This window comes from Citrus sinensis, chromosome 9, assembly GCF_022201045.2.
Source record: "Citrus sinensis cultivar Valencia sweet orange chromosome 9, DVS_A1.0, whole genome shotgun sequence".
Taxonomy (NCBI): Eukaryota; Viridiplantae; Streptophyta; class Magnoliopsida; order Sapindales; family Rutaceae; genus Citrus; species Citrus sinensis.
The window spans coordinates 16,522,032-16,537,192 of NC_068564.1; the positions used below are offsets into that span (position 1 = coordinate 16,522,032).

At 34.8% G+C, this 15,161-nt stretch overlaps 1 pseudogene; it reads right to left on the reverse strand.

The window, feature by feature from the left end:
- Positions 1 to 3,018: 3,018 nt before the first annotated feature.
- Positions 3,019 to 4,615, reverse strand: LOC127900046 (trans-resveratrol di-O-methyltransferase-like; annotated as a pseudogene).
- Positions 4,616 to 15,161: the final 10,546 nt, after the last annotated feature.

Genomic DNA, 15,161 nt, shown 5'->3' on the forward strand with positions numbered 1-15,161 from the left:
ATACTTTAACAGCAGGGATGTTTCGAGACATTTTTAAAATTATAGGGACTAAATGGATACTAATCTTAAAATACAGGGACTAAATGAGCTTTTACCCTATTTGTTTATGTAAAAGATACTATAAAATTGATATTTTTGTTGCATTTTTGAATGATGAATGTGATTTTATGAATTTTTGAATTAATGAAGTTACATTTAGTATATTTCGTATATTATTATTATGTTTGTTACTTTACTTCCCTAATATAGATATTTCAACAATAAAAATAAAAAATTAATTAAATAATATTATTAAATAAAATAAAGGGGGTCATTGAACAACAAAATAAGTCTATTTCCGACCGTGTATCTTTTATTTCTAAGGGCAAGTTGCCATTGAAAATAAAAATAACTAGGTTTATCTTATCTTATTTCGGAGGGCATTTAATTCCATTTCTGACGGCAACGTCCTCGGAAATATTTTTTTTCTCCGACGACTCATCGGAAACTCAGCATTTCCGATCAAACTTAATACTATGACGATTGACGGCATGTCCCGCTCGAAAATGAGTTTTTCCGACGGTCTTTGTCTATTTCCAAGGGTACTTGCCCTCGGAAATGAACCATTTTCTTGTAGTGATGTCTAGCTAGTCATTGTCTAGGTTTAGAATGAATCCCATTCTTTCTACAAAATATTTCTTCCACATAACAATCACTTTTCTTAATATATAAATTAAAACAACACCAACATAGTACCGAACAAAAAAAAAAAAAATCATATGCTTCAAAGACAATAAAATACACAAATGATACCAAGCGAAGCAAAATAAATGATAATATGTCAAATGAAATTTCTTTATGATGGAGTTCTTTTTTTATTTTTTTTCTTTCCCAAGTTCAGGTCATGGATATCAGGATATCATTTTATGCACCTTTCTTTTCTTTTCTTTTCTTTTCGTTTTCTCATGGCAATTAACTAGTTTGCTCATGTGGAATTACACATCATTGGCGTTGAAATTGACTTTTAGATACCTCCTTCCAACTTTTTTCATTTCAATTATTGATATATTTTGTCCGCTTTCTTTTGAAACTTTCTGAAATCTGAATGTATTGGGAAAAACATTTAATCAAACTGAAGGCTCATATTATTTCGTTTTCGGATTGCTCTGAATAAATCATAGTGTACATATACAGGTCGCTTGAAATTAAGGTGAAAATGAAATTTATTTGAAATTTCATTAGATATCCTTATCAAAATATTTTGTTACACCAACTCTTTAGTTAAATTTTACAATATTATATTATTTAAATGCCCACAATACAATTTATCATTAAAGAGAAAATAATATTCACACTAAAATATTATGTGATATGCATGTTATGTAACATGTTATTCATGAAGTGATTAATAATTTTTCACAAATATTTCGTGAGTTAATTAAACTGTCATCATTCACTTGATAAATATTGTATCATTTGAGATAAAATTTTAAAATGCCTAACACTACTCTTTGTATAATCACGCTGCACTTTTAATAGGGTGAATTACAATAGTCTTTGTTATCCTTCAAATTTACAAATGAGCTAGCAGTTAACATAATCAATCAATTACATCTTTCTTTAAGAATTTTTTTCTTTCCCCCGTCTCTAGATCCATTGACCACCTTGGATACTAGCTTGCATTAATAGAAAATTAATTCAACTTTTTGAACCTTGTAACATAAAAGGACTAAATTGACGGTATGGAGGTTTTCCCAGCATCGCTATCTTGAGAGGCCTCAAGTCTGGTCCAAGTCCACGTGCCAATTGCCACTGTTTATCAACATCTTCCACTGGTTTCTTGATGGCAGCCAAACAATCACAAACAGATTTGAATTTCTTTTGTATACTGATCTACAATCAAGCAAGCCAACTTTCTTAAGAGGTTCACTAGTGGCAAACTTTTTCATTGAAACATAATAACCATGCATGTCTGTGATTCTCAAGATTAGCTGTGATACCATAAAAACAAGTTTCATTGACGAATTGTTGGATACATATGCAATATGGGGCATAGTGTGTTGCCCAAGATTCTTGGCTTCCACCTAGTTAAATTAAAAGAAACGAATAGAGGTCTAACGGCTAGTGATTAATTCAAGGCTTTCATAATTCTTGCTTGTTATGTAAGGTTGATTGTGCTATTTGATCCTCAGTTTTAATTAGCTTCACTTGATTGAGTTGACTTGGATATTATACTGCATGTTAATTGAAGATTTTCTTAATAACATAGTGGAAATGTGATTAAGATAGATAAAACCCTCACATAAAATAAGGATTTTAATGATAAAAAATTATTAAGCACATGACATAATCTTTCTAATAGTAAACCGGCAAAGAGAATCCATGCACCCCAAATATAAGTCCAATTATAAATTCTGCTTGAAAAAATTAAAATACTAAATAAAATAATCAAACTTCAATTTTGTCTTACATCAAATAATCTTAGCTGATGATGTTTCTGATTGGCTTAGAAGAATCGTGGGGATGTTATACTTTTGAAATATTAATTTTTAATAGTAATATTACTCATTAATTTGAATAGGTTATTTTTACTTTTTTACTTTTTTTTTTTTTTACTTGCATTGCAAAGATAAATTTATCATTAATGTGCAGCCTAATTGTAAATATCCAAAGTAACAATATAAATTATTCTGCAGCTACTTGTTTTGAGAACACAATAACTTAAGAAAGATCGTAATTTTATTAGTAAAGATAAAACATAAGAGCAGATGCTCGAAACAATAACAAAATGCAATATAAAATAGTACACACAAATCTCTTATTCTTAATATATTAAAGGGTGGTCCAGGATATTTAAGTTTCCATCCCAAAAGACTATAGCATTTTAATTGAGTGACTCATCCTATATTCAAACCCGTGTGTCACCTCATTTTCTAGTCATTTCGAGACATTTCAACTACTACACTTAAATCTTGAACGATATTTTGCTTTTCCATCAAGCAGTACAAGAGATTTGGGGGAATACGGTTGCTCAATTCTTTATGGATAGACTTCAATGAGGGACTTCATGCCAAATATAGGTGTTATTTTGTAATGACTGAAAACAGCATCGAAGAATAGCTTTGCCCATTCGCTTTCAGTTCTCTCTTTTCCAGTAGCGTTAACGCTCATCACAATGTCAAACAAGAACTTTGTTTCGGTTAATTCGTGTTCCTCTTCCTCCGCATTGATAACAATATCTATTATTATTACCTTTCCTCTCTCACCATTGCTTGCAATTGCTTCTCTGCGTTTCTTTAGTATCTATCTATACACACATACATACACAAACCACACTTTTTACACAAACCACACTTTTTAGAATGCAGATTCGTTGTTTTAAATATTGTAAAATAATTTTATAGTGTCGTAGAGAAAATGTTTTACTACTCCGCCTACACACACACATATATATAACTATACATATAAGTTCTAAAAAAAAAGTTTTAATGTTATACAAGCCTTTACCAATATGGTAAAACTTCAAATCTACACTTGAAAAAATACGGGCAACAGCACTAAAGAATATGTGAAATGAATAGTTATATACACTTGAAAAAATGCGGGTAAGCGCACTAGAGAATGACTACGTAAATGGTCATGCTCAAGCCTAAACTTCTAGATTTTCTAAAATCCAAATGTTAATTAAATTTAAAGTTGTATAGCATTTTGCAGTTACTTTAAATCCGATTTGAATTATTCAAATCCTGAGTTTGTAAGATTCAAACGTCCGGATAAATGAGCTGCGAACAGAACAATTGAAATAAATCATCTGGTATTCACGAAAACGGTTAACAAGTTGTTTTAAATTTTTAAAATTGGATCTTACCTTGAAGAGAAAGGCATTTGCCGGAGGGATAAACCGAAGCATGTCACCTGCTATGTATTTCAAGTTGTCGGCCTCAGGCAGGTTAGCAACAGCATGCGGGAGGTCGAGTACAGTGCATTTGATGCCGGGGAATGCTTCGGAGATGATTCTGGAAAACGATACGTTGCCACCTCCTACGTCAACCAATGAGCCCAACCCTTCAAAGATTTGCTTACACTCAGATTTGACAACAAAGCTTGTCATTATTTCAGAATCACTGGCCATTGCTTCATTGAACCGCTGGTTTATTGCAGGGTTTTGATTCATAAATTCCCAAAACTTGATTCCATGAACAGTTTCCCACAACGTGAGCTCAGTCCCTTTGAACCAACTACTTAAAGACTGAAATGGAGCGACAAAAAATGGGTCAACAAATACTGAAACAGTTGGTGACAAACAGTAGGGCTTATCTTTTATGAGCAGAGTAGAAGCAGCTGTGAGCCCGTATGCTTCTTCTTGCCCATTGACTTTGGTTTTTTTAAAGCAGCCCGAGTGAACTAACAAGCGCATGAGCCTGAATAAACCAGTCGTTTTTGTAGGCTGAATATCAAGTGCCGAGACCAACTCAGAAAGAGTGATGGCCCGTCCGTGGCTGTGAATTATATCCGCTACGCCCAGCTCAATCGCGCACTTTAGTGACGTCGAGCTTCAATGATTAAACATGAGCTTATAAAGTTGAGCTTGGCCTTGAAACAACTCTTTTGCTCCTTGATCTTGATTCGCATCCATTGATACTGATGATCAACTAAATTAAGCTTGCCTGATTGATCACACACTATAATAGAGAAGCACATTATATAAAATCACGCTTGCGCGCAAATGTGGACTAACTGTATGCAAGCATTTTGACTCCTCATATGAATAGTTGCAAATGCGATTAGTTATAATCTAACAAGTTACAATCTAACAACATTGTTAACTTTGATTTCGTAATGACGCATGCGCATGAGAAAAGGATAGTAAGATATATTTACTGATCAATGATTCAATTATTATAACACCGTGATTGGCAGGGTGTGATACATATTCAGGCACATTTTATATATTCAATGTGCTGGTCTGTTTTTCAAATTTTTAAGACATTCATTTGAGTCAAAATAATTGCACCCGGAGTACGGAGGTAGAGCTTTCAATTAATTTTATTTTGTTGGCTATTCAAATTTAAATTTGACAAAAGTTAGAGAGCTAAAAGATTAATTTGAAATCATTTATCTCTCTATCTTTTAAAAAATAAAATTCGAAAAGGTGGCAGAGATTTTTCACATCAATATTTTATCATTTATTCATCGGTTGGCTGACAATACCAATGTATAAGAAAAAAAAAAGATGGTATAAAAAATAGTATGCCATCACTAAAAAAAATAAAAAATTTCATTACAAGAAAAGAATTCACCACTACACAAGAATTTTTTAATTTTTTTATGCTTTTGCATTAAATTTTGTGCTATTTTAAATACATGCAGCGTTATTCATTCACTAAACGCATATAAAATTTCCAAATTAACCATCTTTATTAAAAATTATCTCCAAATTCTTTCTACCGCCAACACTTAGCCAGCACTGTTCTTATTGCAAACTATAGTTTATCTTTTGACAGCTTCAAAAAGATAAGAAAAGATAAGAAATTTATAGCTTGTGCCCACCAAAATCTCTTATTCCATGGAGTTGTTGAAATTTTGACTTGAATAGAAAAGATAAAGTTAGGTTTTGAAAGCAGGAAAAGGTTTAAAAATCTTGTTCATGCAATTCGTGATGCTGAAAATTGAAGATGTCAACAAATTACACATGCAATTGTTGACAAATATGCATGACTTTAATGTATGCAATGCAAGTTCCAGCCCAACGTTTTGGCCAATTGAACCCAATTTGGTGCAAAATGTTCTCTATAAATAGAGAAGCATTTTGCAATTGTAAGCATCCCAATTTAAGAGAAGTAGAGAACAATTGCAAGTGAAGTGATTTTAGAGATTTGAGAGAGTTTCCACTTGAGTGTTCTAGTGAGGTTCCATTTGAGTGTATTGGGGTTTGGGGTGTTGAGAGTTTCTCCCACTTTTGTAAATTTTCATCATTAGTAGAATTATCTTCCAGTGTTTGCCCATAGACGTAGGCCTTACGACGCCGAACCACATAAATTATTGTGTCCTATTTTCTTTATATTTGTTTACGTCACATTTATATTTCTCCAGAAGTTGCAGCTACCAGAATATTAGTAATTGCTCAACCTCGCATTTCCGCAGCAGGAGTTAATACTGAACACGAAGAATTTTTCATTAAATTTTGTGCTATTTTAAATACATGCAGCCTTTTTCGTTCACTAAACGTATATGAAAATTTCCAAATTAGGCATCTTCATTAAAATTTATGTCTAAGTTCTTTCTACCGACAAAACTCAACCTACATTGTTCTTGTTGCAAACTATAGTCTATCTTTTGATAGCTTCAAAAAGATAAGTGTTGATATACGTACATATTCAACATACAGTTAATAGGATATCTGTAACATATGTAGAAATTTAAAATAAAAATGAGGCGGTTAAGGATTTTATAAGTAAAAGGAAAGAGCTGGAAACAGGGTAAACACATGCAAGTGTGAGAGAGTGAAGGGAAGCTGCCAAACTGACCCAACTACAGACCTGAAAACCCGACCCGAAACCCGCGACCTTGACCCGATCGTAACTTCCATTTCCAGACACCGTTCCGGTCAAGTTTGGTACCAATCTGAAGCTTGAAGACCGTCCATCATACCCATGCCGTCCACGTCGCCGAAAAACAACCAGAATGCCGGGGACCAAAGCTTGAAAACCTGTGACTTTTCCACTTTGCTCTGCCGGGACTTTCGCCGATTTTGGATGACACCACTGGTTAGATTTTGTTCCCCACGACTCCCTCTTCCATTTCCGACCATCCACAGTCACTGGGAGTCATTGTTTCACCGTCGACCAATTGTTGGAAATTCACGGGTGTTAGGCTAGATTCCGGCATTGTTGCCGCGCGTTGGAGCTCACCACCTGTGTCATTGAACTCAGCTTGGCCAAAAGTATCTAACCCATGCTTCCCGGCCAGTGTTGACCAAATTCCGGTGACCGTTGACCGTTGACTGGCAAGGGCATTTCGGTAATTTCACACTCCGAGGGCAATTTTGTAATTTCTGAGCCTGTAGATATTTTAGTAATTCCTAGAATTGAGGATTGGGTGTAATTATGATTCTAAGGGTAATTCGGTGATTTACGAATTTGGAATATTTTAATGATTTACGGACTCGAGGGCATTTTAGTAATTTTATCGACACGGGAGTTGTAAATTATGGATAGATGTTTGTTTCGAGTTTATTGCATAAATTTAGTCATAACTCCGATTTACAGAAAATAATTAATTTTGTCTTTTTCTTGATTTAAGAGGATCCGCGAGTAAGAACCGGTTCGCGGATGTGGACGATAATCCAGCGTGAACACCGTCATTGTGAGTAGAATATACAAAACTTATTTTCATAGCTAATTATAATAGTAAAGCATGTTTGCAAAATAAGTAGTTTAAATGTTCTGATTTAATAATTTCCTCGAAATAGATTTTATTCACGCATTGGTATTTTATTAAAATATTTGGTTACTGATTTTGCGTATCAACTTTGAATAAGCATGATCATAATTTAAAGATAAGAAAAGTGGATTCAATTGTGGTATGATTTAAAATATGGTTAAAAGGTATGTGAATATGAGTATAGAGATTTTTTTTAAATTATTAGACAATATCCTTCCCTCCAGATACAGTGATACAGATGAGATGAGATGAGATGAGAGGACTTTGGGGCCTGTCTAAACAACATAGAGGCTTTGGGCCGTGTGTTTGGGCGCTCTTGCATTTTGGGGGCATATGCATGCGGTATAATGATTACAGAGATACAGCTATGAGACACAGACAAATATTGAGATACAAATGATACAGATGAGATACAAGTCTTTGGGGCCTATCTGAGTACACACAGAGACTTTGGGCCGTGTGCTTGGGCGCTTTTGTCTTTTGGGGACTAGATTATGCATGCACATATATGATGAGATATGATTAGATATGAGATGGTATTTCCATGTCTATCCGTGTAGCTCTAGGGCGTGACGGTACCCAAATAGTACGTCATTGCCCGTTCGTTGAGGTCCGGATATGACGAGATTATTTCCCTGGGTACTTGTTTGGTGATGATTTTCAAATTTGTAAATTCTATATGATATTGTGATATGATTTCCATGGTTATTTAGTACGATAATATATATGCTTTTCATGGTTAGTAATCTGGTTTAAATGTTAAATGATTTACTACTGGTTTCTTGCATATGGTTTGATGAAATCGTGTTAGGAAATAATATGATTATTTTTTTTAAAGTAAGAATTAATTTTCAAAAACTACTATCCACTTACTGATCTCATTGAGTTTTAAACTCACCCCGTTTTTATTATATTCCCCCCCCCACCAGGAGGTTGCAGGTACACCAGACCAACCCATCGATTGTAAATATATTTTGAGTCTTAGCCACGTGATGGTGTTAGAATATATAGATATTTTTGTTAGGACATTTTGGTTATCTCGTCCTGTTGGGATTGTATAATTTTGTTATATTATTCTTTTGGGATTAAGAATAAACTAAGATATTAATATTAGTTATAATATTATCTTTTGAGACCCTAGAGATATAAAACTCAGCATTTTGGTTGAGGATATTGATCACTGGAGTTTGTTGTATATTGAATTATATTGGGAGTGCTTGTCTTACATATTTGTAGATTGGGAGTGTTATATATATAAAGGAAACTCTGCTGATTTTTTGACAAAATCCTCACTAATTAGATTATTATCAATCCAGTTTGGATGAGGTTAGATTGACTCCCTCGGGGGGATTCGGGGCGGGTCGTTTCCATATCCAAAAGCATACATTTTGATCCTTGAATGCGGAAGCATATCATAATAAGTTATATCACTGTCAAGTTGATTAGAGACAAGGATACTCTCAAAGAAAACCATCACGCTACTGTATGTTTATGTCGGAGGATAATTATAATAAAAGAAAATCCCCTCATATCACATTGCCAGAGCCCACTGCCATTTTCTCTCGTTTTCAATCCTTGTGTTTTCTAATATCTTCTTCATATTTTTCATATTTGTCACACCCTTATCACATGACACGGCTTGCCCCGACTTATATGTCAGATCCGAGGCGAATCATACGATCTAATAACTAAAACTCGTGGCACAAATTTAATTCATGAATATATAAAAATGGTCTCCACTATAAACACATAACAACCTCTATACCTCATCCAAAAATATATATTCAAAACTTGCACAGTTCATATCTCACTATATATACTTACCCTACAAATATATATACATAAAAACATAAGTAATATAAACATGCTCAAAATGCAAGTCATGAGGCAATACGTCTCGTGACCCAACTTTAATTGACTAGAATTGATCAGCACAAAATCTTGCGAAATCCTGGCAAAAAAGGGATAAATAGGAAAATAATGAGCTTGTAGCCATATATAATAATAGTAATAATAATGATAATAATAATAATAATAATAATAATAAAGTAATGCATTTGTAAACATGGGAAATAATACATACATGACAAAACTGCACCAAATAATACCCAAGGAAATAACTCTCAATACTTACTGGGATCATCATCGCATGAGTAGAGCCGGGCAAAAACCTCTCAATAGCCGATGGAATTTAACTACATCGTATGGGTAGAGTAGCCTAACTCTCAATATGCATGCACATAGTTTATAGGGAAGGACGCATATATGGTGATTGGCAATCACATTTTATGACTTAATCAAACATATAATATTTGTACATGTAATCATAACATTATATTAAATCATACTACCAAACATAAATGCTTCATGGAATACATAATTGTAATAATAGTATCCCTACAAAGCTTGTTTCACTAAGGGTTCGTTGGGGCTCCTGTGGGCTCTTAGATTCTTGAATTTCTCCTAAAATACATGATTCGAAATTAATTGTTAGAACTAATATAAAAACTTATACGTATAAGGCAAATTAAATCATAACTACTTAAATTTCATAAATCTATTACCCACTAACTTATTTAATGTAGATCTAACTATCTAATTCTATTTCCCCTAATATTTTTTCTCCTTTTCCTTTCTTTTTCTCTTTTCCCACATTCGGCTTCTTTCTTATTTTTCTTATTTTCTTTTTCTTCTCTTTTCTCTTTTCCATTTCTTATTTCTCTTCCATTTTCCTTTGTTTGCTCTCGGTTCTCAAATTTGGTATATAAAGCAACTGTTAAATTTTTTTGCATTTTATATAGCCACCGAACGACCATCAAATGCTCTCAATTTTTAAATATATATAAGCATAGCTTGAAGAAATCAAGCATATAGCTGGCTGCTTTCGAATCATTACACGTGTGCGGAATCATACACATCTATTTTAGATACAATAGGTATGTTTATATGGGAGCTAATAAGAGTGATTGACGTCAATCAAAAGACTTCATGACTCTCAAAGTCTAATTGGACTTGGAATTGTCAGAGATGTATGATGTCTATTCTTTCTGATATGGTAGAACAAACTTTAGAAGTCTTCATGGATGACTTTTCAGTTTTTAAAGAGACATATAATGATTGTTGTTGAGTGTTAGAAAATGCATATTTATAAAGAAGAAAACCGTCATTTTACATTTCAAGTCTTACTAATTCCTTTACTTTTATGAATTTAACCTTCTTTTGATTTAATTCCGTTTGTTTTATTTTAATTAAGTATTTTATGTATTTTAGGGGCATCATAGTCATTTCATAATAAACGAGAGATCAGATGGCAAAACGGACATCACTTTTAAACTCAGGACGGTCGAAAACCTTAGGAGGAGCATAAAAGGAAAAATAACACTGTTCACATGTATGGTACTATTCACGTGTACGGTACTGTTCACGACACTGTTCACATAGACGGACGATGACGTGGCATTGACCGATGATGTGGCATTGACTGATGAGGTGTCACGATCCTGTTGGACTAAAATTCTTATGTACTGTTGATGGTGACGTGGCAGCATATCAGTGGACGAAAAATCTCGCGTACGGTACATGCATCACACAGGATTATTTTTAACCAAACTGCGTTACTGTTCATCCAGGTCAAACCGTGTTACTGTTTATCCGCGTGGTCAAACCGCGTACTGTTGACTGATGACGTGGCGCAATCCTGAGCGTCCAAACTGTTTTTAATCCAATGGCCATGATTTACTCCATGTATCTATAAAAAAAGGGCCTCTCCCCCCTAATTTGATATCTCTAAATCTATTTTTGGGATCCATTTTCTGTAATTCCTTCTCCATCTTGTATTTTCTTCGTATTTTAATAAATTTCCATTTTGCCCCTAGTTCAATTATGAGTGGCTAATTTTCTTTCAAGCTTGGGTTGAAGGTGAAGTCTCAACATGTGTCATGGGCTTAATTTGGTAAATTTATTTTCTCTTCCCCTCTAGTTTTTGTGGATGTTTTGACTACTTTCACTTACCCTTTTGGCACATTTGCATATAGGAGAATGTCATTTGGATTATGTAATGCACCTGCTACATTTCAACGATGCATGTTGAGCATTTTTTCTGATATGGTTGAACGATTCCTTGAAGTCTTTATGGATGATTTTTCTGTCTTTGGTGACTCGTTTGATCAATGTTTACATCATCTACCACTAGTTCTGCAGAGATGTATCGAGAAGAACTTGGTCTTAAATTGGGAGAAATACCATTTTATGGTAAAACAAGGTATTGTTCTCGGTCACATCATTTCGAGCAAAGGTATTGAGGTTGACAAAGCCAAGGTGGGTCTCATTTCTAATCTTCCTCCACCCAAAACAGTCAGAGAAGTAAGATCTTTCCTTGGGCATGCTGGTTTCTATAGACGTTTCATTAAAGATTTTAGCAAAGTTTCTAGACCCTTATGCAATTTACTTGCTAAGGATGTACCTTTTGTCTGTAATGATTTATGTCTTGTGGCATTTGAAAAGTTAAAACAGTTGTTGACATCATCACCCGTCATTCTGCCCCCAAATTGGAGCTTACCATTTGAGCTCATGTGTGATGCATCTGATTATGCAGTAGGAGCAGTATTAGGACAAAGAGTTGATCGAATTCTCCACGTTATTTACTATGCTAGTATGACATTGAATGATGCACAGTTGAACTATTCAACTACTGAAAAAGAAATGCTAGCAGTAGTGTTTGCATTGGAAAAATTTCGATCTTATCTCATTGGTTGTAAAATAATTATATTCACAGATTATGCTGCTCTTAAATATCTTCTCACAAAGAAAGATGCAAAAGCCAGACTAATTCGTTGGGTGTTACTTTTGCAGGAGTTCGACTTGGAATTCAAAGATAAGAAAGGCACAGAAAATGTCGTGGCGGACCATCTCTCTCGTCTCTATTTTGACACAATTATGAAAAGATTACCATTGAATGAGTCATTTCCAGATGAACAATTAATGAGTGTGGATGTATTACCATGGTATGCTGATATAGTTAATTATCTTGTTACAGGTCAACTTCCAGAGCATTGGACCAAGCAAGACAAGACTAAATTCTTTGTGGAAATAAAGAATTTCTTTTGGGATGACCCTTATTTGTTCAAGTATTGTGCAGATCAAATTGTTAGACGATGTGTCCCAGAAAGTGAAATTCAAAATATCCTTTCATTCTGCCATGAACAAGCTTGTGGAGGCCATTTCAGTGCTAAGAAAACAGCAACTAAAATTTTACAATGTGGATTTTATTGGCCAACTATATTTCGAGACGCTTACACTTTCTGTTCTTCATGTGATAGGTGTCAACGAATGGGGAGCATTACGCGAAGGAATATGATGCCACTAAATCCAATTTTAGTGGTTGAGATTTTTTATGTATGGGGTATCGACTTCATGGGACCCTTTCCCCCGTCTTTTGGCCATCAATACATATTGGTTGCTGTTGACTACGTATCGAAATAGGTAGAAGCAATTCCATGTAGGACCAATGATCACAAAGTGGTGATAGCATTTTTGAAAAGCAACATTGTTTCACGCTTTGGATTCCCTCAAGTGATAATCAGTGATGGTGGTGCCCACTTTTGTAACAAAGAATTCAAAGCTCTTTTGACAAAGTATTCAATCACACACAAAGTGGCAACCCCATATCATCCGCAAACCAGTGGCCAAGTTGAGATATCCAATCGAGAAATAAAGCACATATTAGAAAAAACGGTGAGGGCAGACAGGAAAGATTGGTCATTAAGACTTGATGATGCATTATGGGCATATAGAACAGCTTTCAAGACCCTGATTGGGATGTCATCCTACAGGCTAGTGTACGGAAAAGCTTGCCACCTACCTGTGGAACTCGAGCATCGTGCATATTGGGCCATCAAGAAATTCAATTTTGACATGCAGCAAGCCAGCTCAGAAAGAAGATTACAGCTGGCAGAACTTGAAGAAATTCGCAATGAAAGTCTTCCATGACAAGCAAATTATGAGAAAATCTTTCACTCCAGGTCAGAAAGTGCTTTTGTTCAATTATCGCTTGCACCTATTCCCAGGTAAGTTACGCTCTCGTTGGTCTGGCCCATTTATTGTACATGCTGTTTTTCCACATGGGGCAATTGAAATTAAGGATCCAAAGAACGGTGTCACGTTTAAAGTTAATGGTCAAAGATTAAAGTCATATCTAGAGTACTAACCACATGGAGAAGACACCGAAATAAATTTGAGTGACCCACCAGATTTGAATTGATTTTTTTTTCTTTTCGTTGATTTGATTTTTTTTTTCTTTATATTATTCTTCTACTAATTGAAATTATTTTTGCATAAGTGTGTTTGTTTAACTATTAAGTTTTCTTTTATCATTTTTAATCATGAGTACCTTACTTAGACCGTTCCTCCTGAACATTCTTAAACCACTTCAACGTGTCAAAACTCATCTCAAAAGGCAGATTCAATTTTGTAAAACACATCGCATTTGGGCTCTACAACCACCAGAGTTAGTAGCCTATGTTGAGGGTTTAGAAAGCCAACTCAAAGACATTGAGAGAAGTGTTTACGACATCCAGTTGGAGCTTGAGGTAAATTCAATAAGAGGACAATTTAATTTTCTTTGTGTGTTTTAATTTGTTTGTGTGCTTTAGTTTGTTACCCCAGTGAAGTGGCGGATAACGGTACTTCGTGACAATCAAGTCGGTTACTTCAGTTTCCCATAATAACTGATATTCTGAGGCGAAGGTATGTACATAAACGAGACTCTAGCGAAGCTTCACAAGCGATTCCCTTCACTTCCTCAGAATGCCCTCCTTACGATCTATAAAGCTCGGTCCGAACGCATGCGATTACTCATGAGGAATAACATACCTGCTGACATCCGTTGGTTAATCGAGGCTAAAGTACGATCGGCAGGTGAGTTACCTCCAAAATTTATTGTATACATGCCTGGTTGTGGTAAAGGAAATTATGCAAGAAAACGACGAGCTCGAAGAATTTCTGTTGCTTGTCATAAGTGTGCTAGAATGAGTTGCAATAAAAACCCATGTTCTTTAGGAATGGTGTCTAATAATATGGAAGATAAGATTCAATTCATTAGGGATGGCTTGAATAAGGAGTCATTGGATGATATCCTTCTGTCTCTTGAAACGCATCCCAGTGGATATGTGCAAGGAGCGATTCTCCAGTTATGGCCATTATTCCAGAAAGAGCATGCACGATATAGTCTTGGGAATCTAACTATAAACGACCTTGTTTGCCAGTTTATAAGAAATCTGGATAGGAAGCCCATCCTCGACCCATAGAGGGCGTTCAAGCCGTTTCTGGACGTAAAACTAGAGGAAGATGTGAGCCACAGTCGCAACTACCTGTAAATATCCTTTCACTTTACTATTTCTTTTTTATTTCACTATTGTTTTATTGTGTGTATTATTGTCTTTAATAATTTTATTACTGTTTGCTTTTTCCTTTTTACTGTTTCCTTTTTGACTCGCGAGCCACGTGCTTTACGCATTATTTGACACTGACATGTTACCTCATACACAACTGTGATCCACTGTCACCAAAACTCTTAAATGTGATTTTATTTGTCAAGCACTCACAAATTATTTTTTGAGAAGTATCCCAATGGCAGCTACTCCAAATAGACAATTCAAGAACATTTGTGTGCTTTCTGGATTTACCTATGGAAAACATAAAGAGTTCGTTGAGGCAGCCATCGATCTTGGTCGAAGTATAGC